The sequence below is a fragment of the Narcine bancroftii genome, chromosome 7 (assembly GCF_036971445.1).
Source record: "Narcine bancroftii isolate sNarBan1 chromosome 7, sNarBan1.hap1, whole genome shotgun sequence".
NCBI classification, from domain to species: Eukaryota; Metazoa; Chordata; class Chondrichthyes; order Torpediniformes; family Narcinidae; genus Narcine; species Narcine bancroftii.
This window is the reverse complement of record NC_091475.1, coordinates 149,031,986-149,057,730: the sequence shown is the minus strand read 5'-3', so window position 1 is coordinate 149,057,730 and position 25,745 is coordinate 149,031,986. Positions and strand designations below refer to the sequence as shown.

Sequence of the window (25,745 nt, the reverse complement as noted above, 5' to 3'; positions counted from 1 at the left end):
TAGTTCCATGTTCCTTAATTAAGCAAGTTTCATTCTTATATTTTAAAAGTATAAACTAGTTCTGTATCACATTAAAACTTTAATTGAACACCATCTAATGATTAACTGTTTTACCGATTAGATGAATATACCAGTTTAGCCAGGAACTTCCCTGTTTCCCTGTATCAAAGTCAGCCCTATTATACCCGACAACAAGAGTCACTGTTGCATGTTTCACCTTTACAAACACTCAGTCAGTACTGGGCTGTTACCTGGCTCAGGATCATTATTTATAAATGCAATGCAGCCTGCTCCTGACTGATTCTGGGACAGAAGGTTGCTAACAACCATTGTGAACACACCCAGGAAACTCAATACCTTCCTGAAATTAATTAATCTGTGTTTTTTTAAAAAATTCAGATGAAAGATAAAATCCCTCAGGAAACTTTTGGTGCCAACCAAAGGTGAAGACAGTAACACCATAGATTGTTAATACTGAAAGCACTGGAACAAACTCTCCCAGAGGTTCATTGCCAAGTGAAATGTCTAACGTGCTACTGAGCTACATAGAATGAAAAGATCCCAATTACATATTGAAGTTCTTCAGCCACAGTGACAAGAGTCCATACGATATGCCCTGTACCTTGTCTGTGGCATTCATGATGTCACCCATAATAACCTGTGATGTAGTGTGGTATTGGCCACACCCACGAAGTGTCATTGTAATCTTACACTTGGGAGAAAGAAGATTGAGGTAGAGATCCAAACTTAGTCAAGTCATTGTTACAGATAACAACAGAGATGGAAACAATTATCATTGCTGTTTTCCCCTCAGATGTACATCAAAGCTCCTTTGAGACACTCAATGTACAAGCACTTGGACTTTAAATTTCAATTCACACTGCCACTTATTTGAATAGTGTAAGCTTTCTGTGGTGAACTGAAGTCATAGTTCCCAGGAGAGAATCATCCAGTTTACAGAGAACTAAAAGGTCCAACACACATATTACAAATTGGCTGTGAATCCTCAAGTCTATAATGTGGGGCTTTGTGGGGCTTCATAATCTGCACTACAAGACTCTTAGGAATCAAATGTACTAAAGACTATTATTTTACTCCTTTCCAAAACAGACACAACAGAATAAAAAATTCTTGTTGTTGCAAACACAAGATTTTAAATGGTGCTGGTATGACTGAAACTGTGATAATCTTATTGATGCAAGGTCAAAGTGAGCCTAGAAAGTTCATGTTTGTCCAAAATGAAAGATAATTACCCTTTCAACATTTTTTTTGACAAACACAGGGAATGGTTGTGACTTCTTTCTTTTTCCACCATAAAACTCAAAAATATTTATGCTCAAGATTCCTTTTAATTTCAAAGGATTGAAAACTAGGTTGATGTTTAACAGATGTTTTTAAAAAAACCCACATGATGCTTGAAATGAGGTACAGATGTAGCAGGGGGATTAGAGAGAAAATTCTCAATGTGTGGACAGGATGAAGTTTGTTTGAAGCAGTGTTTCGACCCAAAATGTTGACTGTCCTTTTACCTCTGTAGACGCTGCCTGAATATGCTGAGATCCTCCAGATATTTGCTTTTTGCTCCAGATTTCAGCATCTGCAATTCCTTGTGCTATGAAACAATGGTGGAGGGGAAAGGATGTCAACCATAAAAGGAGAAATACAGTATATCCTTCAAGTGCCTGACATAGTTTGTCAGTGTGGTAAACCACTGTATGTATATATTTATCTGTCTAGGAACACCCATTGGCTGACTGTACCTGTGCCCCACCGCCCCCCCCCCCCATAGACTCCTGAATAAAGGGGACTGTCTCTCAGCCCCCTCCCCAGTTCTGGACAGTCGGCCAGCATGGAAGTGCCTTCTTTCTATTGCGAATAAAAGTCTATCAGTTTTGCTCAACATCAGTCTTTTGAGTTATTGATGGTGCATCAATTTTATTCACCATAGTCTTGACAATGGAGCAGATCCTGAAGCCAGAGAAACTGGAAATCGACCCTCAATCACCTGAGGCATCTACCAACGTTGAACTTCGGCTGCACTGTTTCAAAGCATTGCTGCAAGCATCATCAGCCATCGCTTGGTCGGAGAATGACAAATTACAGCTCCTGCACTCCTGAGTTGGGCCCCTGGTGTACTCGATGATCAGGGATGTCCCCTCATATCTGGAGGCCATGGACATATTGAAAGGCTATTACTTGGGAAAGGTCAATGAGGTCTATGCCAGACACCTCCTAGTGACCGAAAACAGCGACCTCCGGGGTCGAACTGCAAGCAACTCCAGGCCCTGAGAACCCTCGGACAGGCCTGTGAATGCAAAGCAATGACGGCCATGGAGTACATTGAGGACCTGATTAGGGATGCCTATGTGGCAGGCATCAGATCCAATTAGACTTGTCAGAGACTACTAGACATCAGTCTGCAGAAGGCAGTCAAACTGGTAGGCACATTGGAGATGGCTCTTCAGAATATGGAGACCTACTCAACCAACAATGTGATGCCTCGTGGTTGCCCAGGTACCACCAACTTTGGACATGCCACCACCATCACATTCCGCCAGTGATCTGACCATGGCAGCCATACGTTGTGAACGCCTAACACCACTACTGCCATGTCCTGCCAGCGACCTGACCACGGCTGCTGTACTCCACAAGCATCTGAAGTGATACATCTGTGGTCTGCTCCAGCTGTGGGAAGAAAGGGCACTATGCTAAGGTGTGCAGATCAAAATGACCCCTCCCTATCAATGTCGCATGCAGGTTGTGGGGGCTGCCACCTTGGACGCCACGATCCCTGGAACTAGCAGCACCACATCTGAGTCGTGGGGGCCGCCATCTTCAAGACCTGGCAATGCCACGTGTGAGTCATGGGGCCGCCATCTTGGGTGCCATCTCTGAGGCTTGGCAGTGCGCATGCGAGTCATGGGGGCCATCATCTTGGGCTCCATCTTTGAGATCCAGCAGCGCCATATCCCAACTCAACACTTGAACTCTCTGATGCAGTGACAAGCAGCAATCTGACACTGGCTTCCATAACACTCAACCAAGGCAGTCCCCATCAACTAGCCAGATCTATGCTGGACATTCAGGTATTCAGGTAAATGGCCATGTTGTCAAATTGCCTGTTCAATAATGGGAGCATGGAAAGCTTCATCCACCCCAACACGGGTCTGCGGCTACTGTGTAGTGACTCTAATCATGTGGGGCAAAGACTATAAAAACTTTAAACCTCTGGTGATCCCACAGCTCTGTGCTGCTGTACTATTGGAACTGGACTTTTAATGTCACCTTAAAAGCATGATGATGGAGAACAATGGGCCCCATCCACCCCTCACTGTCTGCAATCAGCAGTTTTTAAATCGCCCACTGTGCTCAACCTACCCTTCAGCCCTTTCCCCCATTGCACACAGCCAACAATCTGATCACCCATCGCACACAACCTGCGGACTCTCCACCCTCAAAATCACCTGTTTGTCAACCTCACCCCCGTCTGTAAACCTGTCGCCACTAAAAGTAGGCGGTAAAGTGCGGGGGACAGGGCCTTCATTAGACTCCTCAACAAGGGGATCATTGAGGCTAGCACCAGTCCTTGGAGAACACAAGTGGTGGTAGTGAGGAATGGTGAGTAAAGCAGGATGATCATCGACTACAGTCAGTTCATTAATAGGTACACACAACTAGATGTGTACCCCCTTCCCCGTATATCTAATATAGTGAACCAAATTGCACAATATCGGGTCTTCTCTACCATTGAACTAAAATTGGCATACCATCAGCTCCCCGTCCATCCGGAGGATCAGCAATATACTTGGTTCGAGGTGGACGGCCACCTCTATCAATTCCTGAGAATCTCCTTCGGTGTCACCAATGGGGTTTCGGTCTTCCAACGGGGAAAGGAACCAGACCCCAGTCCGATTATGATTGATCTATAGCTTGCACACCACTGATTCCTGAAACCTGGACACTTACATGTGCACACAATTAAGACAAGTGATTGAATGGGATAGTAAAGACATTTAAAATACATCACATAACATTCAGGTAAATGAGTAGAAAATAAACAGTAGTGCCTGTAGATGAGTTGCTCCTCAAAGCACTAGCAACATGGCTTCAGTCCTGATCTTGGGTGCTGATTGTGTGTGATTTGCACATTCTCCCTGTGAATAGATGGGTTTTGCTGCTGGGGCTCTGATTTCCTTCTACACCCCAAGCACACAGAGGTTGATGGGTTTATCAGCCACAGTAAAGTATCCCTTGTGTATGGGCGAATGGTAGAGTCCAGGACACATTGATGGAAATAAAAGGAAAGTAAAATGGGATTAATAAATAAGTGTTGATGATATGAACATGCTTGATGGACCTAGGGCTAATTTTTGAGTTGTATGATTCTACAAAGCTCTTTTATGTCACAGAATAAACTTCCTACTGGTATACCTTCCTTGTGGAACAGTTCAATATCAAAACAGAGATAGACCAGGAAGATTTAAAGTACAATCTTTAAGGTGCTCCCAATTAAATGGCTTCAACTATAATGCCTTCAAGGTTCTAAAAACAGTTAAAATCATAATTTTTATCAATGGGTCTGTAATGTGATCGATGGTACTTGGAGACTTGTGTGGAGCACAAACGTGCTTTTATTAGCTTACAACTAACAGCCGGTATCTACAATAGTCTTCAGGTAAATCGGAGGTAAGGCAGGAAAACAGGGTTTATGTCGGGACCGACGGGGGTGGAGCCAAGATGAGGGATCGACTGTCTAATCTATATATAGATACAAGTTCCACTTCACTGCAGGGCCCATTACTGGAACTCAGATGTAGGTTTTGGTTAAGTTCAGGCCTATGCATTCTTCACCAAAGATAAATCATTGGCCTACATAGAAAGTCTACGAGTTTACATTATAAATGCTGGCTTAGACCAAGTTCCAGAAGGTTGCCAGTACCCAGAGCCATAATCTCAATTTAAGAAGACTATGTGCATACTACATGAGCCAGCTATGGTAACAGACTTACCTCTGGATTAGAAGGCTGTGGCCTACATCCCATTCCAAAGAAATAATGAAACATCAAGCCACCGTCTCAAGCACCATTATTGACTTTATCATGTCTGGTCACATCCCTTCCCACATCCTCTAACTTCATTTGTTTCCCAATCTCTCATTTCCCAGTTCTATCTCCTAACAAAATCCACAAACCGAATTGTCCCAGTAGACCCACTATTCCTGTGTTCTCCTACACCACTGAATTTGTATCATCTTAGCTTGAAACGATTGTGTTCCCTTTTATCCAGTCTCTTCCTACCAACATTCTTGATACCTCACATGCCCTCCATCACTTCAAAAACTTCAGTTCCCTGGACTCCACTAAGGATGTCCAATCTCATTCCCCAATACTGGAGATCTCAAAGAACTTAGCTGCTTTCTCAATAACAGACCTAACATATAGTTATAAGTATATAATTATATTTTTTTTTGCATTTTTGTCTGTATTATTCTTTCTTTTTGGATTGCTGGAGAAGGTGTGCACTTACACATGAAATATTACTTATTGGAATCAGAGTGGAGTTGTGGGGGGAGGTGGTGGAGAGGGGTTGATTATATTTTATTTCAATGAGAAAGGTAATGAAGTTTGTAAATTTTAATGTTATTGGGTTAAACAGACATGTAAAAAGAGAGTATTAACATATATTAAGAAAATGGGAGTTGATGTGGCCTTTCTTCAAGATAAGCATTTAACTGAAATTAAAAAGAGACTGGGTGGGACATGTAATGTCATCTTCATTTAATTCTAAGGCAAGAGATGTGGCAATTTTGATAAAAAAAAGAATCTTCCAATTAAAATTAAAAATGTGATGACAGATCCAGAAGGGAATATGTAATGGCACATTGCCATGTATTTTCTGAAATGTGGACTTTTTAAAATTTGTATGTTCCGAATACTGATGATGAGAAATTTATCCAAGACACATTTCTTAATTTTGCAGAGGCAAAATATGGTAAAAGGAGGGGATTTCAATTTTTGTTTAGATTCAATGTTAGATAGATCTACTCAACTGACAACAAGAATAAAAGCAACTAAAGCTACTTTGGTTTTGACGAGAGATTGGAATTTAGTAGACTTATGGAGAAGGATTCATCCAAGAGAGAAAGATTATTCATTTTATTCAAGCAGGTTTGATTCTTATTGTAGAGTTGATTTATTTTTGATTTCAGCTCAAATGCAAGCTAGGATTCTTGAAGCTGATTATAAAATGAAAATTTTATCTGATCATTTACCTTTGTTAATAATGATTAAAATGCCTGATAAAGAGAGGGTGATCAATAGATGGAGATTGAATTATTTGTTGTTGAAGAGAAAAGATTTTTGTGAGTTTGCTCAAACACAAATTTGGATATTTTGTGATACAAATTTGAATTCTGTACATGATAAATGTATTATATGGGATGCTTTAAAGGCATATTTAAGAGGTCAAATTACAAGTTTTACTTCTAAAATTAAGGAGTATATGAGAGAGATTGATCAATTAAAAACAGAAATAATAGTTTTGGAAAAGGATCTTCAAGAGCATGATTCCAAAGATAAAATTAGACAATTAATTAACATAAACTTCAGTATAATATGTTACAGACTTACCGAATAGAGAAAGGAATGAAGAAAAGATATTATGAATTAAGTGAGAGATCACATAAATTATTAGCTTTTTAGTTAAAGGCGGAACAGGCCTTGAGAACAATTAATGCAATTAGAAAGAATACTTATGTAATTACTTAAAACTCAAGAAATAAATGAATAATTTAAACATTTTTATTTCAAATTATCTAGTTTGGAATCTTTAAAAGATGAAAATAAAATAAGTAGTTATTTATCACAGATAACATTGCCTAGATTAACTGTAGAAAAGCAGATTGACCTTAATGCTCCATTTACTGAGCTTGAGGTAAGGGAAGCTATGGCTTCATTACAGAGCAATTAATCTCTTGGAGAAGATGGATTTCCACCTGAATTTAAAAAAAATTTAAAGATTTATTAATTCCTGTATTTAAGAAAGTATTAGATCAGGCTTTGGAAACTCATACTCTCCCAGAATAATTTTCAATGGCAGTAATTACAGTCATTCCCAGAAAGGATAGAGATCCTTTAAAATCTTCATCTTATAAACCCATTTCATTATTAAATATAGATTGTAAAATTTTGGTTAATTGAATGAATAAATTATTACCTAAATTAATAAAAATGGACCAGACAGTTTTTGTAAAAAAGAGACAGTCATCAGAAAATTAGGCTAGATTACTCAGAATAATTTGTTTAACGCAAAAAAAAAAGAGGTGATTTGAGTGCAGTAGCTTTAGATGCAGAAAAGGCATTTGATGAATTAGAATGGGAAGTTTTGTTTAAAGTGTTGGAGAAATTTGGATTTGGATCCAATTTATAAAATTAGATTAGGACATTATATAATAATCCAACAGCTAAAGTAGTGACTAATGGACAAGTATCTACACTGCTTCAATTAGCGAGATCAAATAGACAAGGATGCCCTTTATTTTAGCTATAAAACCACTTGCCCAGGACATTTAGTGCAAATTGCAAATTAAGGGATTTTGAGAAGGTCAAGAAGAACATAAAATCAGTATAGTTGCAGATGATGCTTTAATATATTTGACTGATCCTGGCACATCTTTATGAAAGCTTTAAGTTCAATTGGAAGAATATAGAAAAGTTTTGGGTTATAAAATAAACTGGGATAAAAGTGAAATTATGCCATTAATGGGGGTGACTATACTCAATGTCAAAGGGACACTCAGTTTAAATGGCCAAAAGAGGGTAGCAATTATTTAGTAATACACATAGATAACAATTTGAAAAGTCTATATAAATTGAATTATTTACCATTACTTAAAAAGATTGAGGAAGATTTTTAAAAATGGATGAATTTACCTATAACTTTAGTTGTAAGGGTTAATTGCATTAAGATGAATATATTCCCAGGGGAAAAAAAAATCTATTTCAAACATTACCTATTTTAATACCTGAAAATTGCTTTCAAGAATTGAATAAATATGTAAGGAAATTCTCTGGGAAGTAAAATGTTAAGAGTTTCAATATAGAAATATGAATTGGGAGGCCTACAGCTTCCTAATTTTAAAAATTATTACCTAGCTGCACAAATGAGATTCCTTGCTTCTTTGTTTGAAAGTGAAAAATCGGCATGGGTTAATAGAGAATTTGATAAAATAGGAGAGAGAAAAACAGAAGAACTAACATATAAGTGGGAATCAAAATGGATGGTTGGTGAGAAGGTTACACCATTATTGAAGTATCTGATTAATATTTTGAATAAAACAAATGATGATATTGGTATAAGAGAGTTTATATGACCTAAAATGCATTGATTCAAAATCCTCATATCTTTTTCAAAGGATAATCAATTTCTGAATATTTGGTTTTGTAAGGGGATTATAAATGTTGAAGATTGTTATAAAAGAGTTCAATTAATGTCATTTGAGCACCTGAGGAATAATTATGGTATAACTCATAATACCCTTTTCTGTAATTTTCATATTAAGAGCATATTCGAGGGATAAGTATGTTGTTGCCTAGTTGTACGGAAGTAGAACTTCTTATTAGGAGAGGAATCATTAAAAAAATAATACTCATTATTACAAGTAGGAACTCCCAAACAAGGACTTCCTAAGTCTAGACAGAGATAGGAAACAGATCTGAATATTGCTTTTGATGAACAAGTATGGGCTGATTTGTGTAGGGATTGTGTGCTAATACTATCAATGTAAGATATAGATTAGTTCAATATAATTCTTTATATCATTTATATCTTACACCACAGAAATTGAATTTATTGATATCAGATTTATTGGATCAATGCTTTAGGTGGTGAAGATATAGGAACTTTTCTGCATTCATCTTGGTCTTGTCTTAATGTAAGACCAGTTTGGGCAGATTTACAGAATTTTTTGGAACAAGTTACAGGAATTGTTTTTATTTTTATTAGGGAATATTGAAGGAACAAGACCTAAATTAAAATTATCAATATATGATTTGGAATTTGTTAAATTAGCATTTAGTGGTGGCGAGAAAATGTATTGCAGTTACTTGGAAATCTGAAATATCTTTGACTATGGCAAGATGGCATGCAGAAATTCAAAGTTGTATCCCACTGGAAAAAAAAATTACATGTAATTTGAGAAATAACTATGCTATGTTTTTGCAAATTTGGCACACGTTCAACAAATATTTGTCCTTTCTATGCCTCTGGACCTGCGAAATTCTCTTCGGAATGGTAATGAGAATTTTTTTATTTATTTGTGATAGACGACACTTCTCTACGCAATCCAAAAACTTCCTCTTTTCTTTTTGTGCTTATTTAGCTATATTATATCTTCATATAAATTTTGTTGAAGGAGTGGGTTGGGAGGGGATTTTGCGAATGGGAATCAAACCATCATGTATATAACTTTAAATTTGCTTTTTTGAAACTTGTATTATTATAGTAATTATGATTACTGCATGCATGGAAACAATTTTAATTAATATATTAAAACAAATAACCTAACCAGTCCCTCTCCACCACCATCTGCCTCCACCTGTCAGAACTTGTTCTCACCCTCAATAATTTCTCCTTTGGCTCATCCCACATTCTCCAAGCCAAAGAGTAGCCATGGGTACCTGCATCGCCCCCAGTTATGCCTGCCTTTTTGTTGGCCATGTGCAGCAATCCATGCTATAAGCCTACATAGGCAACGCTCTTCATCTCTTTCTCTTCAACATCAATGACTACATTGGTGCTGCCTCCTGCATCATGAAGAAATTGTCAACTTTATAAAATTTGATGCTAACTTTCACCCCAACCTCAAATTCACTTGGTCCATCTCTGGCAACATTATCCCTTCTTAATCTCTGTTGGCTGATGATGCCATCAGCCCACGTCCCATCTCCCCACACACCCCTCTCCATCCAAGTTGGGGGCAGTTGGGGCAGCAGGGGCCAGCAGAGCAGAGGAGGCCATTAGGGGGCGGCTGGTGGGGGCTGGGACAGCAAAACTTGCTGCTTAAGTCTTCGGGGCTGCTCTGTGCGGCTCAAAATGTGGCAGAGCAATGGCTGTCTTCCCTACCCATAATCCCCCACGCAGCTGGAACTGTTCTGGGAACCATAGAGCAGATTTCAGCTGTGTGGGAGATTATGGGTAGGGAAGGCAGCCATTGCTCTGCCATGTATTTATGATGGGTGGTGCTACGATACTAGTCGCCCCACCTTCATTCATTGGATCCAGAGGGTGCTATGAAGTGCCTCTGGATATGAATAGGATGCTGAAGCAGCCTTTTAGGGCTGCTGTCTGAAATGTAAGTTCCTATTATTCCATCCGCTTTGTAGCCGGTCTCAAGGCGGAGGCCGACATGAAATGGCTTTCTATTTCAGGAGACAAACTCTGCAGATATTTTCTACAAAATGTCCAACTCCCACTCTTACTTTGACTACAACTCTTTGTCCTTTGTAAGGATTCTATTCCTTTCTCTCAATAACTTTGACTCCAAGATGAGGTCTGCTTCTAAGATAAGGTCTTCCATTCCAAAACATCTGAGATGTCCTTCTTCAAAAAAAACATGGCTTATGCATGATCTTACCACCAGGCACATCTTCACATCTATCCCCATTCCACTCCCTGCAGGATTCCCTCATCTATTCCCACTAATCACCCCCTTGGTGCTTACCCATGTAACAGCAGATAATGTTACACTTATGCCCACTCTTCCTCCTTCATCACCATTCAGGTCCCCAAACAGACCTTCCATGTGAAGCAACACTCTACTTGTAATCTACAAAGGTCATCTACTGCATCTGGTGCTCCTGTTGTGGCATCCTCTACATTGGAGAGACTGGACACAGATGGGGAGATTGTTTTGTTGAGGACCTTTGCTCTGTCCGCTACATTAACAGGGACGTCCCAATGACCAACCATTTTAATTCCCACATCGACATGTTTATCCATGATCTCATGCACTGCCAAACCAAAGCCACCCACAAATTGGAGGAACTACGCCTAATATTCCATCTGTGCACTCTACAACCCAAGGACATTAACATCAACCTCCAATTTCAGTTAAACCCCTCCCCTGAGTCTCTATCTCCCTATAACTCTGTCTTGTTTCCTTCAACTCCTCATCCCCTTTCTTCCCTCCATATTCACCTATTAAATTATAACTGTACTCCTCCCCCTATCCTTTCCTCTTTCCTCTTCTCCTCCACCCCCCACCTTTTTGCACATACCTTGATGAAGGACTCAGGTTCAAACATTGGTCACCCTTTATTTCCTCTAGATGCTACATGTCCTCCAGAACTCCAGCAGTTGTGTGTATTGCACAACCACCACAGCATCTGCCCATCTTTCTTGTTTACCTTAAGATATCTTCTGTCTTCCTTTTCTGAATTCTAACTTTTATTCCATATCAAATCATGTCCATTCCTGAAGAAAGTGATTTTTTTTTTCTGAGATACAATTGCTCAAGAGTTGAAAAATGCATGTAAAGGTTAAGGATGAATACATCTTCAATTATGATAGAGAAGGGAAAATATGGTTAAACTTGGTCCTATCTCAACCTGACAATCACCAACTCATGAACAGCAGTTAGGATCATTCAATAATGACATCCACACCAGTGAATAAACTGAAAAACAAGCAACTTACTCAGCATTTCTGGAGTATATTACTGAAATGATTATTCATTCAAATGATAAACTGACAAGTGGCGCTGGAAGACCAATTGTGATAATCAGGGAGATCTCTGATATTGCTCATAAGTGTAATGAGAAAGTGTGATGAATAAAAAGAATTTCAACTCATTTAGAGAACAATATAGGGTAGTTTTTTGTTGTTGCAGTTGGGTGGGTCATGTCTCCAGAATGGAGGACCATTGCCTTCCCAAGATCGTGTTCTATGGCGAGCTCTCCACTGGCCACCGAGACAGAGGTGCACCAAAGAAGAGGTACAAGGACTGCTTAAAGAAATCTCTTGGTGCCTACCACATTGACCAACGCCAGTGGGCTGATATCGCCTCCAATCGTGCATCTTGGCACCTCACAGTTCGGCTCCTTTGAAGAAGACTGCAGAGCCCACCTCACTGACAAAAGACAAAGGAGGTAAAACCCAACACCCAACCCCAACCAACTAATTTTCCCTTGCAACCGCTTCAACCGTGTCTGCCTGTCCCGCATCGGACTTGTCAGTCACCAACGACCCTGCAGCAGACATGGACATACCCTTCCATAAATCTTCATCTGCGAAGCCAAGCCAAAGATAGGGTAGTTTGTATTTGAAAAGGACTATCACTAGAGAACAATGAGGATGGGGTAATTGCAGAAGGAAGGTGAACCCATTGCTATATAGAAAGTGTGAATTATTCTGAGCTGTTGATGAAGAATACTGTCAAGACAAAGAAGCTTATTTTAGTTAGCAGAATAATGAAAGTCATCATTCATACAGGCTGGACTTCAGGAATGTAAAACCATGTACTGTCACATGCTTAATGCATTCGGTCCCCACTAACTGATGTTCACCTATAGAAAGTCAAGCTTTGAAAAAACAAAAGCATACCAGCATGTGGTTCCAAGGCTTAACAAATATACCCACATAGTCATCGGACTTTTTTGTACCACTATATCGGACCAAAAATATTGGGGGGGGGGGGGGGGGGGGAGAGGGGTCAACTTTTACACGGGTCAAACTTGTATTTTAAATATTTCTATTAACATTGAAATTTCACATCCAAAAAATACAGAGGACATATGGATATATGTAAAAATTCAAAAAGGCAAATTACACTTAAATCATGTCATTTCACCCAAGGTACTCCACATTTGAATGAAACAGATTATATTGTATTAATATTATATTATTTTATTATTAAAAAAGGAAAATCTAAACCCACTACCAAGAGAACACCAGTTTGGCCAAAAAAATCAGAAAGACAGAATTCTTATCAAAATGATAAATTACCTCATTAGTTAACATTTCTACCTTCATAACAAATCAAAGATTATATAAGTAACTCTAAAAGGGTTCCCACAGTGCTTGAAAATTTACATCAAATTGGAAATTGAGCATCTAATCTTCTCTAAATTTAAACATTACATGACATCACATATCCATTGACCATGATTAGGGGGTGTAACATCCCTCCAACTGAGCAACACTTCCTGCCGAGCCATAAGGGAAATAAAAGTTAATACATGTAGCTCAGATGTCATTAACATTATGTCACTCTCTCCAACAATACCAAATAAAGCAGTTAAGGGATTTGGTTTGCCCATATTTAACAGTTGCGGGAATTAATTTACATGTCTTTTCCCTAAACTCCGAGAACCTCGTTAACTTCCTTGGAAGAATTAAAAGATGTAGATGGTAAGAGGGGTGTCTTCTGGCAATCAGGTTTATTTTCTTGTCTTTTGTTTTACTTTTCTCTGATTTCTTTTCTTTCATGCTTTTTCTCATTTTCTTTTTTCTAGGGGATTTTTTAAAGGGGGAGGGGGTTGGTGGGTTGGGGATTTTATACCATCATGTATAATGGATACGACATTAATGTCTGATTATTGTATTTTATATTTGGCTATGATTAGATGTATGGATAAAAAAACTTTTTTTAAGTAAAATTTTCAAACAAAAAGGGATTTGGTTCAAAATTAACTTTAAAAAGTGAAGAGTAAGTTTGAAATACTTTGATCCAATATTTCTCAAAACTCTGGCACGTCCAAAAAGTGAATTAATGAGAATAAACTTTTGACCTCATAATTACATAAGTCTTTCAAGGTGTCGTGAGCTCGGATGGCTGGGACTGGGTGGTAAGTTTGTGGTCGGGGCACTGGGGTGTCAGAAGTTCAGATGGGCGGGTGACTTGGGCGAAGATCTCGTTCAAGGCGTCGTGAGCTCAGGTGGCCAGGATTGGGTGGTAAGTTTACGGTTGAGGTGTCGGGGGCTCAAATGGGCAGCCAGGGAACACCAGTGGGAAGGCGGAGAAGGAATCTGGAGCTCCGGTGGGCAGGCGGCTGGGGCATCAAGAGCTCCAGTAGGTGGGCACCCAAGGAAAGGATCTGCTGTCAGGTCATTGGGAGCTCCAGTGGCTGGGCAGCTGGAGCATTGGGCGATCGGTACGAGGATTTGCTTTTGAGCCATCGGGAGCTCCAGTGGGTGGGTGGTTGGAGTGTCAGGAGCTTGGATAGGTGGGTGGCTGGGATGATGATCTACTCTTGGGGCATCAGGAGCTCCAGTGGGTGGGTGGCTGAAGTGTCGGAAGTTCTGGTAGGTGGGTGGCCGGGGCGAAACTCTGCTATCGGGGCATCAGGACCTCAGATGGGTGGGTGATTGGGGCCAAAATTAAGGGGATTGACTTTTACAAAGGTCATATGTAAGCAGCCAATTTTTGGGTCAAAAATAGGGGGGGGGGGGGGGTCGACTATTACGCAGTATCATTGATTATACAAGAATATACAGTAATTACATTCAGAAATGTACAGACATTTCCACATCATCAGGACTTCTAGACATATAGCAAAGAGCCATATTATAAATCTCTGTATGTTTCTGCAGGAGAGGAGGAGAGAAGGCATTCATATCTTATTACAACTTCAAGCACAACAGAACAAGTTTTGCTCACTGGCACCTCTCTGCTGAATCACAGAACAGATCATTATGAGTCAAAATACTTTCCAGCCCATAGTCAATGCAGCTGTACACCCACAATCTCCTTCACTTAATGGTGTCTCAGAGTTCTTGTAGGAAATTTGCGTCAATTGCTGTTTTGTAGCTTTCCCTTTGGGAAATCCCAAGAGCACTGGTTCATACTCAGTCATATTCTGCATATCCGATAGAACAAAAGAACAGAAAAGAAAGTAGCAAGTCTACTGCTAATTGTACTTTCCCCAAGGCTGAAAGATGAGCTATTGTAGTTTATATTCAAATAATTTCACACAAATTGTACATTTACAACAATTACTGCATCATAATCTGAGGTTTAAATCACTGTGTGCTGAAGTAAGCAGGAAATTATTTTGTAAAGAGGTTTTTTTTAAATCTATATCACAGTTCTGGAGTGACTGCCATTACTGGAAAATATAATTGAGGCCATGGGAGGGACCAGCCAGTTTACTCTCTGTTTTTCTAATTAGGTGCAACACATTGTTCACCTTCGAAAATGATTAACTGCACAAGCACACATTACAAAAGGGGCCACAAATCTGGATCTTGCAACATGCAAATCTATTCTACTGCACATTGCCTCTAACCACCCATCATTTCCACAAACCCATCTTCAATGATTGGTTTATTAAACAGCTTGAAAAACTTTAATAGAGCAAATTCAGCATAGAGATCTCTGATGTCACCTGGAAGACATCCCTCAAATGCTTGCCTTTAACTAATACCTTTAATACTGTGACAGAAAAAAAATATACAATGCGACTCGCAAATGATAAACAGGATGTGTCTGTTATATTGCTGCTATGCTGACCCAGAACCTGCTATTAAAATCATGATGTTCTTAAACAAGAACCAGCTCACCCATTGGATCTAAATTTTCTTCTTTATATTGTATACCTGGAAAAAAAAATAGGAGCATGGAATTACAGAATAATTAGGTATTTAGTCAGCTGACATTCTTCAAGGACATGCTCTGACTGCATGCTGGGATGATATTTGGTTACATGGCCATCACAGCTAAATTCAAATCCATCTTCGCTCTGCAGTGTGTAAAGGGTCAACGGAGTACCACTGCACTGACTTCAGGAAACAAAGAATTATAGAACAAGATGGATGAGAATTTAATCCAGCTCCCTCATAGCACTCAAGAGGGACCTGAGAGCATTTTATTTTCCCTTCTTTCAGCAGGGAACAGGTTGGGAGTGAAAGCAGTCTAACGAGAAGAGAAAGCAATCAGTACAGAGGCAAAAATTTATTTAATTGGTAATTTGCTTTAACCCTTTTAATTGACATCAATGTTAAATACATTTAAGTGAAATCTGCATTCAAAGGGAGCATGTCCTTTAATTTCCACATATCGTGTTCACAATTGGATAAAGGAAGGATTCTAATTAACACTAAAAGGCCTCTGATGCAAATGAAAAAAAAAACAGACAGAAAGGTTATGACACTGCTATACCCTTTATTCGATTTCACTATTTTATGATTGAGCTTTTATGTAATATGCATCGGTTCCTGTAATATCAAAAGAAAAATAGTTTATTATTCCACAACTGAAAAGGAAAACTGACTTATTACCAAACTAGGGTTTGATCAAGGTCCCAGAATTTATCATTTAGAGCCAAAGACTTTAGAGGCCGGATTACTAATTGTTCAAGCAGAAATAGTGTATAGAATGACAATGGAAAATTTATTTGTTAAGAACAAAACTTCCAACATCTAAACAACCAATCTTAATGAAATGTCACAGCTGTAAGCCGAGGGCAGGAAGACAACTACTGTGGTATGGTTATAGTTTCTTTCCTTTTCCACCCACATTTCTGTTTCCACATCTTTTGCAAGTGGGGATGAACACCAAAGAACAAAGAATGACTGTGTGTGGGGAAATGGAATTGAGAAAAAAATGTGCATTCACCCTTTCTACAGCTGTGGTATACTTTCAACTCAGACATTGGTTGAACTTTCATTGGAAAATAACATCCGGAGCAGCTTCAAGGTTGTGAACTGCATCTGGTATTCAGTAGACATTGTGCCCCGTCACATGTAACACATGCCACCACTAATACAGAAAGCCCATTTCTCTTAAAAATCTCCTGAATTGGGCACCCTCTCAACATTCCTGAAGACATTTGCACTGTGTGCCTCATTGTGTGCTAGAAGAAGGCCTGCATTTAAGTTTTTCACCAATTAATTTTTAGATGCTGCTTTGAGTATTTAAGCGTGCTATTCGGAGCTTGACTCTTTTTGGATTTTACCTTATTTAAATTTTGTCCTTTTAATCTGAACTCATCAGAAAAAAATACACCTTACTGTTGAATTGTGATGGAAGTAAATGAAGCTTACTGCTTTCCAACATGCAGGACAATGCTGGTTATCTCCAGAAATTACAAGTTCACTGATAATTCTTGAACACAAAGAAGATAGAATGGTTCATTTCAGCTTACAATGTTGTGTCAACGTATATCAACATACTCCATGATTAATCTAACCCTTCCCTTCTTCACAGTTCACAACCCCCCCCCCCCCCCCCCTTTATCTTATATCCATGTGCATATCTGAGTTTCTTAAATGTCTCTGTTGTATCAGCCTCAACTACTAACGCTGGTAGAGCATTCCAGGTAACCACCACTCTGTGTAAAAAAAAACGTACCTCAGACATCACCCCTAAAGATTCCTCCACTTACCTTAAACAGATGTCCTCTGGTATTGTCCATGGCTGTCCTGGGAAAAAGGTATTGCTATCCACACTATTTATGCCTCTCATAATCTTATATACCTCAATTAAATCACTTTACCCCCTTTGTTCCAAAGGAAAAAAAATCTCAATCTTAAGCATGTTCTACAATCCAGACAGCATCCTAGTAGATCTCTCCTGCACCCTCTCCAAAGCTTCCACATCCTTCCTATAATGAGGTGACCAGAAATGAACACAATACTCTTAAGTGTGGTCTAACCAGAGATTTATAGAACTGCAACATTACCATGCAGCTCTTAAACATAATCCCCCGACGAATGAAAGCCAGCAGACCATACGCTTTATTAACCATCCTGTCAACATGTGTGGCAACTTTATGACAACCCTCTACAATATCTGCAACACCTCCAACCTTCATATCATCTGCAAACTACCCCTCCACCTTCCCATCCAAATAATTTATAAAAGCAAGGGGTCACCAAAGCACTTAAAGGAAGCCAGGATCCAGCAGAGAAATTAGGCGATTTTAACAGATAATTTCCTGTGAGAAATTTATAAAAGCTACAATACCAGACTAAACTGAAGCCATAGATGAATGATACAGGTGCCTGTCAATTGAGGGATGCAGGCTATCGTGGGCTACAAAGCAATGTCAGCCAGCATTGCAGGCAATTACACATCCCTCCTCAATGAGCCAATGTGTCACAGCAAGCATAGAAAGCAATGGATTGACATCACCTGCCACAACCTGTGTACATGATTACTGTAGCAAACATTATATTGGCTTCCCTGAGAGGGAGCCTGCAAAAGGTGATCGGTCTGGATGGAGTACCTGGCCAAGTCCTAAGAACCAGCACGGAGCAGCTGGCAGGAGTTTTCATGTCCAGTTTGAACCTTCCCCAAATACAGTCACATTCCCATCACTATAAGAAGATTACTATCACCAAATCAGTGCCAAAAAAAATGAAGATAACATGCTGTAACAACTCCCTCCTATTGACTCTGACATCCATCATCACGAAGTGCTTTGAGAGCTGGTCATGGCACATATCAACTCCCAGGCAACCTCAATACACTACAATTTTCCTATTGTCACAATTCCACAATAGATGCCATCTCCCTGGCCTAACACTCAGCCCTGGAACTCCTATAATTCTTCTCACTTCTCCTCCGTGCTTCCTTTCCATTCAGTTGGATTTTCTCCAGTGATTCCTTAAATTTTGTTTCCCCTTGTCATTAACATTTTCTCTTTTCTCATCCAAAGTTCATTCAGGTGCTTTAAAATTACTTCTATTCTGCATTAAACATTGCCAATCTTTTCAGCCAAAACTTACTTTCTTTTCTACTGACCTTTTATACTTGGTCCTTGCTGGAGTTTTACTACCAATCTGAATACCTATGGGAATGGAATTATTCTATTGAACAATCCTGCTTTGCTATTTCTACGACTGTCACGGCTGTCGTGGCAGCCTGCAGTCCACATATTCTTTGCTTGTCTGTTTAATGTTCGCCTGCATCTGTACACTAGAAACTCTGGTTATTTTTAAGGATTTCAGCAGCTCTCTCAACCATCTGTCATGCCAGCTGAGTAGAAGCTGACACATCTGGGACCCAAGCTAAACCATCTGAACATTAATCCAGTTCTTCACACACACACACAGTTATTAGTACACCCACTGTACCACCCAGAAATACTATAAATGTAAATTAGATGAGATGTTTAAAATTAAAGAAAAATAAGGGTTTAAGGAAACTGGATGAAATTTTGATTTCAAAGGTTTTGAAGGCACGACTAACAAAAACAGTAATAAGGGCCTGATGAGGTGAATATTCAACTTCTCTATCTTTGTCTTATACTTGACAAAGGGATTGATTCTGGTGCTTCTTTCCATTACCCCCAAAAGACTATTCATAAAGCAGCATCCGTGTGTTATGATATCTTGCAAGAATTTATGGATTCAAATCTAATCAGGAGTATTGATGACAGCTTACCCAGTTAACAATAATTCCTGCAGAGATCAATAGGTTTGGTGAGTTCCATTTCAATGCACACTTTACCATTAGGAAAGTCTTAATTTAAATTTTGAACTACAACTATTCAAATTCATCTTAAAAATGCATTTATCTCCTGCTGATCTCTCAAAAATGGTCATGTATTATATAACTTATAGTTATCACAATCTTTAACTCAATTTGCTTGCCGACGTCATTGTCAGTACATCATCATCAGATGCAAGGATCGACAACGAAATAGACAACAGACTCGCCAAGGCAAATAGCGCCTTTGGAAGACTACACAAAAGAGTCTGGAAAAACAACCAACTGAAAAACCTCACAAAGATAAGCGTATACAGAGCCGTTGTCATACCCACACTCCTGTTCGGCTCCGAATCATGGGTCCTCTACAGGCATCACCTACGGCTCCTAGAACGCTTCCACCAGCGTTGTCTCCGCTCCATCCTCAACACTCATTGGAGCGCTTTCATCCCTAACGTCGAAGTACTCGAGATGGCAGAGGTCGATAGCAACGAGTCCACGCTGCTGAAGATCCAGCTGCGCTGGGTGGGTCACGTCTCCAGAATGGAGGACCATCGCCTTCCCAAGATCGTGTTATATGGCGAGCTCTCCACTGGCCACCGTGACAGAGGTGCACCAAAGAAAGGGTACAAGGACTGCCTAAAGAAATCTCTTGGTGCCTGCCACATTGACCACCACCAGTGGGCTAATATCGCCTCAAACCGTGCATCTTGGCTCCTCACAGTTCGGCGGGCAGCAACCTCCTTTGAAGAAGACCGCAGAGCCCACCTCACTGACAAAAGGCAAAGGAGGAAAAACCCAACACCCAACCCCAACCAACCAATTTTCCCCTGCAACCGCTGCAACCGTGTCTGCCTGTCCCGCATCGGACTTGTCAGCCACAAACGAGCCTGCAGCTGACGTGGACATTTACCCCCTCCATAAATCTTCGTCTGCGAAGTCAAGCCAAAGTAAGAATATATATCCTAGGGTAAACGTGCAATACACCTGGTGAACTTGTGTGGTTTGCTTGATTATGATTTTCAGCCTTGCGTTAGGTATAGAGTTGAATTTAGATTTGGATAAGGTAATTATCCATACTGGTGAATCTATTTGTTGCTATTTGTGACATTAATTGATGTACTCATGGAGTCTTGCCGTTTTCAAAATTCTTCCAATTAGTTACCTTCCAGTTGTTTATAGGAATAGAACAGTTACTGTTAAGATTAATGTAGCCGAACAGGTCAAGGGAAAGATGGGAGTTGGACTTGGGAACAACAGTCTATAAGCAATGCTGGTTAGACCTGTATCTGAACAGCATGACAGCAGTTATTAATGCCAGGTACAGGTTGGTGCAATACAATTTTCTGCATCAACTGTACCTCACACTTCAAAAATGACATAAATCTAAACCAGAATCTTGGAAATATGCTTTAGGTGTGGTGTGAAGATTGGAACCTTTATCCACTCGACCTGGCTGCATACAAAGGCGATATCCTTCCGGGTGGACCTGGGGGACATCCTGAAAAAATAACAAAGGTGGATTTTCCACAAGATCTGGAATTGTACCTTTTGGGAAACATTATGGACGTGGGGATTAAACTGTCCAAGTACCAAGTTCAGTTTGTGAAGGATGCGTTGGCAGCAGCTAGGAAATGTATAATAGTCACGTGGAAGTTTGACTCCCAACTAAATATTACATGTTGGAATACGGAAATGCAGAATTGCATTTCCCTGGAATAAACCACATACAATTTAAGGAGGAGACATTATGCATTCGTTAGAATGTGGCCACCTTATCTGACATATATTGGTACGCAGATATGACTATCCTCCTTTGGAATAAGGGTACTGAAACAATCTGTCCCAACAGAGAAAAAACTGAAGTGGAACGTGGCGTAGACGACATGCTCCAATTGTTGCTTTTTTAATTTTTATTCCTTACCTTTGGTTACCAGATCACTGTGGTTGTATTTTCCTTGGCTTTTCCCTTGGATTCTGCAGTGGTTGTTGACCCCACCAGTATTTGTGCTTTTCATATTTAAATAATTTATATGACTTTATTCTTAGTTGTATCGAGGCAAGGGGGTGGATGGAGGGATAAAAACAGGCTCTATATGTCATATTGGGGCTGAAAGAGATTGTATTGCATGTTTGAATTTATATGAGTCAAAAGTAAAATGTATTTTTTAAAAAAGATTAATGTAGCCCTTTGCTGGTCATTGAATGATCTCTCCTCCAAGTCAGAATTGTCTCCTCATCATACATTCTCTCATAACCACAAAAAAACTTTTGTTTGATATATTTTTTTTTTAAATTTTTTATTTTTCACACCATAAATCACATTAGCCATGATATACACTTTTTCTTTTTCACACATATACAGTGCCTTTTTCTCCCCCCCCCCCCTCCTCCCAGGCCACCCCCCCACCCCCACGTCTCATCCATTTTAGGTATACAATCTAGGTTGCATTAAACCAGTCAGACAATGTTGTCATTCAACAAAAATACACCAGAAATTCTACTGAGTCCATTCTTTTCTTTCCTTCTCCTTCCATCAACTTAGGTAATGTTTGTCCCCGGTAGGTTTTTGCTATTGTATTTAATGTAAGGCTCCCATATTTGTTCGAATATTTCAATATTATTTCTTAAACTATATGTTATTTTTTCTAATGGAATACATTTATTCATTTCTATATACCATTGTTGTATTTTCAAATTATCTTCCAATTTCCAGGTTGACATAATAAATTTTTTTGCTACGGCTAGGGCTATCTTAACAAATCTTTTTTGTGCATCCTCCAAATCAATTCCAAATTCTTTGTTTTTTATGTTACTTAGGAGAAAGATCTCTGGATTGATATTCTTGATGACTTAGAGCAGCCATTCTCAACCTTTCTTTTGGCTATGGCCCACCTTGGACTCTGCTCAAATTCTATGGGCTCCCTTCCCTGTGAAGCAATCAAGTTTTGGTTTCTTCAATATTTCTCTCCTACCGACTACATAAAAAACAGAAAATAGTTATGTTGTGTGAGGTAAAAAGAAAACAAGCCTTTCACTTCAGTGTGCTGGGGCCCTGGTTTGGGGGGGTGGGGGGAAGAGGAAGGGAACATGGGACCCACGTTGAGAATGGCACTTCCAAAATAGACTTGTGTTGTAATGTCATCTATGGGCAGGATTACACAATACGATTTTGGAAGTGTACCAAAGGCACACCTGCAGTTTTGAAAATTTACCCTTGCACAAGCTGGTCCATTCAGGATAGAAGGCAAATAAGGATCCCAAGTATATTTCATCTTCACTGAATCTAATATCCTGATACAACAATATAATGTTGAAGAAATGCTTTATCCGACTACTCAATCAATTCAAATAAATTGATCAAAACACTACTATCCAGATTTTTGAACTCTTACACAGTGTCTGTCTATTCTCAACAGATACCATTTTTCATTGCTTTTTGTTTCCTCAACAATGAAGCAAAGTAGGATGCAGTGAATTGATTGGAGCATTACCACTTAAGCAATATGAAAGTACAGCTTCTTCTTCCCCTCACGACTATTGCCAATAAACCCAGCACTTTCCTTCAGGTTTTTGTCTTATTCTTCTGGAGTCACTTGGAAATTTTTCCAAAATAAATTAGTATATTTGCCTCTGGAATGGCTTTTCATAAAGGCAGGGTGTTTACACTACAGTTGGGGTGATTTCAAAGTTGGGGTGTTTTCAGAGACTGGACGACTGAGGTGGGGGTAGGTTGAGTGGAAAAACATCCAACCCCATCCCCCGTGACCCATCTCCATAATACCCCATCCCCATGGGCGCACTCTCTCTTACCTTTGGTGGAAAGGTGACTCGGCCCCAGCACCTGGTGGGAGAGAAGCAGGCGGCAGCTAGCTCAAATGCGGTATCAATGGCTGTCTTCCTTACCAATGATCGCTCACACAGCTGGAACCATTCCATTTCCCTGGCTCTGGCAGAGCAGTTCCAGCTGCTGGGGAACTATGGATAAGGAAGACAGCCATTTCTCCCGCATTGAGCTGTCGCCGCCAACATTTCGCTGCCGCCTGCTTCTCGCTGCCATGAGCTGGTGCGGCACTCAGGTGAACTCTGGGCTTGGCAGCACAGCACTCCTACAGCCATGTCTGGAATTAGATGGGGGCAGGGGAAAACAGATGGCCATGGGCAAGGGGATGATGAATGGCCGGGGGGGCAGGGCAACAGATGACCGGGGCTAGGAGCCCATTTTTGCTGATTGCCTGTAGTCAACTTAGACTGTAGCTGCTCTGTAAAAATGTGTAGGGGTCCTTCTGTCTCGATACTTTTGTACTGCCAGTGAAGTCGAAAATTTGCAAAACTTTTCTGCTTCTCAGCAGCTATGCAAAAGTGCCTATAGACTTGTGCTGGGGTTTAGTTCTTTATTTGGAAGCCCAGAATGAGATAAAGCAAATTATGTTGATTTTGAAGAGAATTACAGCTAAATTTGATACTGTTCTCAATCAATTTAAAAAGTAGATGAATACTTTAGTAGATGTCAATAGCATGCAAAAAAAAGACCAGAACACACTCTATATTAGCTTCTGATGGTGAACAAAGGATGTCTTCTCAATATTCTCACTACAGTGGTACTATTGGTATTTCTTTGAACTTGAATACAAAGGGCAGATACTTCATGTGATTCACACCACTGAATGCAATGTCAATGGCTGTGCAATGTATCACAAAAAAGATGCTCCACTTTTGGTCTTCGATCCATTCAAACAACCCGAGCTTCAGTAATGCAAATTATTATTATTTATAAGTTATCCAAGGCTTATCAATACTAATGCTTGTTTGAAAGTCAAAGTTTAACTCTCTGCTTGATAATGCCATTAGCCTTCTACGTTTTTCCATTTATGCAATGTGTGTAGACAGTACTGCTGTATATAGAGAAGCACATTGCGAAAATAGCTAATATCCCCAATTATCCAATGTGTGATGTAGTGTCAGTAAAGTAGAAGCAGCAAATGGCATATTTTTGTATTAACAGACAATGACAAAGAATGTGTATCTTGTTGCCTTCTGAGATGATGGAACCAATTCCCTCACTTGCCTTCCACCTCAAAACAGTGCATTTTCTGCATTCCGAATTTGCCAAGAAGATTTAATCAATGTCATCTAGAGTGTGGTTTGATTTTATAGAGAAGTTAAGTAATTGATATTTTTTTTCTTTCTTTTCTTCTTTCATTGGCTTGGCTTCGCACACGAAGATTTATGGAGGGGTAAATGTCCACATCAGCTGCAGGCTCGTTTGTGGCTGACAAGTCCGATGCGGGACAGGCAGACACGGTTGCAGTGGTTGCAGGGGAAAATTGGTTGGTTGGGGTTGGGTGTTGGGTTTTTCCTCCTTTGTCTTTTGTCAGTGAGGTGGGCTCTGCGGTCTTCTTCAAAGGAGGTTGCTGCCCGCCGAACTGTGAGGCGCCAAGATGCACAGTTTGAGGGGATATCAGCCCACTGGTGGTGGTCAAGGTGGCAGGCACCAAGAGATTTCTTTAGGCAGTCCTTGTACCTCTTCTTTGGTGCACCTCTGCCACGGTGGCCAGTGGAGAGCTCGCCATATATCACGATCTTGGGAAGGCGATAGTCCTCCATTCTGGAGACGTGACCTACCCAGCGCAGTTGGATCTTCAGCAGCGTGGATTCGATGCTGTCGGCCTCTGCCATCTCAAGTACTTCGATGTTAGGGATGAAGTCGCTCCATTGATATAAAAACTAGTTATAAGACAATGTCTTCATCAAGTAATTCAATTAGCAATATCTGAGTAAGTAACATAAAAGCTGGACTCTGAAAATTGGCATACAAGCACATTCCAGATTTTTTTTAAAATTAAATTTAGAGATACAACATGGTAACAGTCTCTTCTGGCCCATGAGCCCATGCTGCCCAATTTCATCCAATTGATCTTTGAACAGTGAGAGAAAACCAGAGCCCCTTGGGGAAAACCCAGGCAGACACAGAGAGAATGTACAAACTCCTTACAAACAGTGGTCAGATTTGAACCTGGGTCACTGGTGCTGTAACATCGCTGGGCTAACTATTACACTAATCATGCTGCCCTTGGAACATAAACCTCTACATCCATGCAGTAATAATGCAAAACTTTAATTTTAAACCATAATCTTTTCTGCTCATGCAGGTTAAAACAAAAGACACCCAGAAACTAAGAAGAGAAGAGGAATTTTCTTGGTGTCCAAGATCATTCTTGTTTTATAATTTTATTTAATATAAAACCACTTAATAAACATATGTCAATGTTTCAAACTTAATCCAAATATATGTGGTATTTTATAATTTTTTAAA

General features: G+C 39.8%; 1 protein-coding gene and 1 long non-coding RNA gene across 4 annotated transcripts in view; one reads left to right on the top strand and one right to left on the bottom strand.

Annotated features, from left to right (window-relative positions):
• maml2 (mastermind like transcriptional coactivator 2) overlaps nt 1–25,745 on the bottom strand; it is a 407,948-nt gene that overhangs the window by 148,688 nt on the left and 233,515 nt on the right. The window contains exon 2 of one of the 3 annotated variants that reach the window (XM_069890778.1): nt 15,559–15,594. The exons of the other annotated variants lie outside the window; for them this stretch is intronic. The gene's annotated coding sequence lies outside the window, so the exon portion shown is untranslated. The remainder of the gene's footprint in view (nt 1–15,558; nt 15,595–25,745) is intronic. 3 annotated transcript variants of the gene reach the window in all.
• Nucleotides 13,330–25,745, top strand: part of LOC138739200 (uncharacterized) — a 67,363-nt gene continuing 54,947 nt past the window's right edge. The window contains exon 1 of the long non-coding RNA XR_011342081.1: nt 13,330–13,407. This is a non-coding gene — a long non-coding RNA (uncharacterized lncRNA). The remainder of the gene's footprint in view (nt 13,408–25,745) is intronic.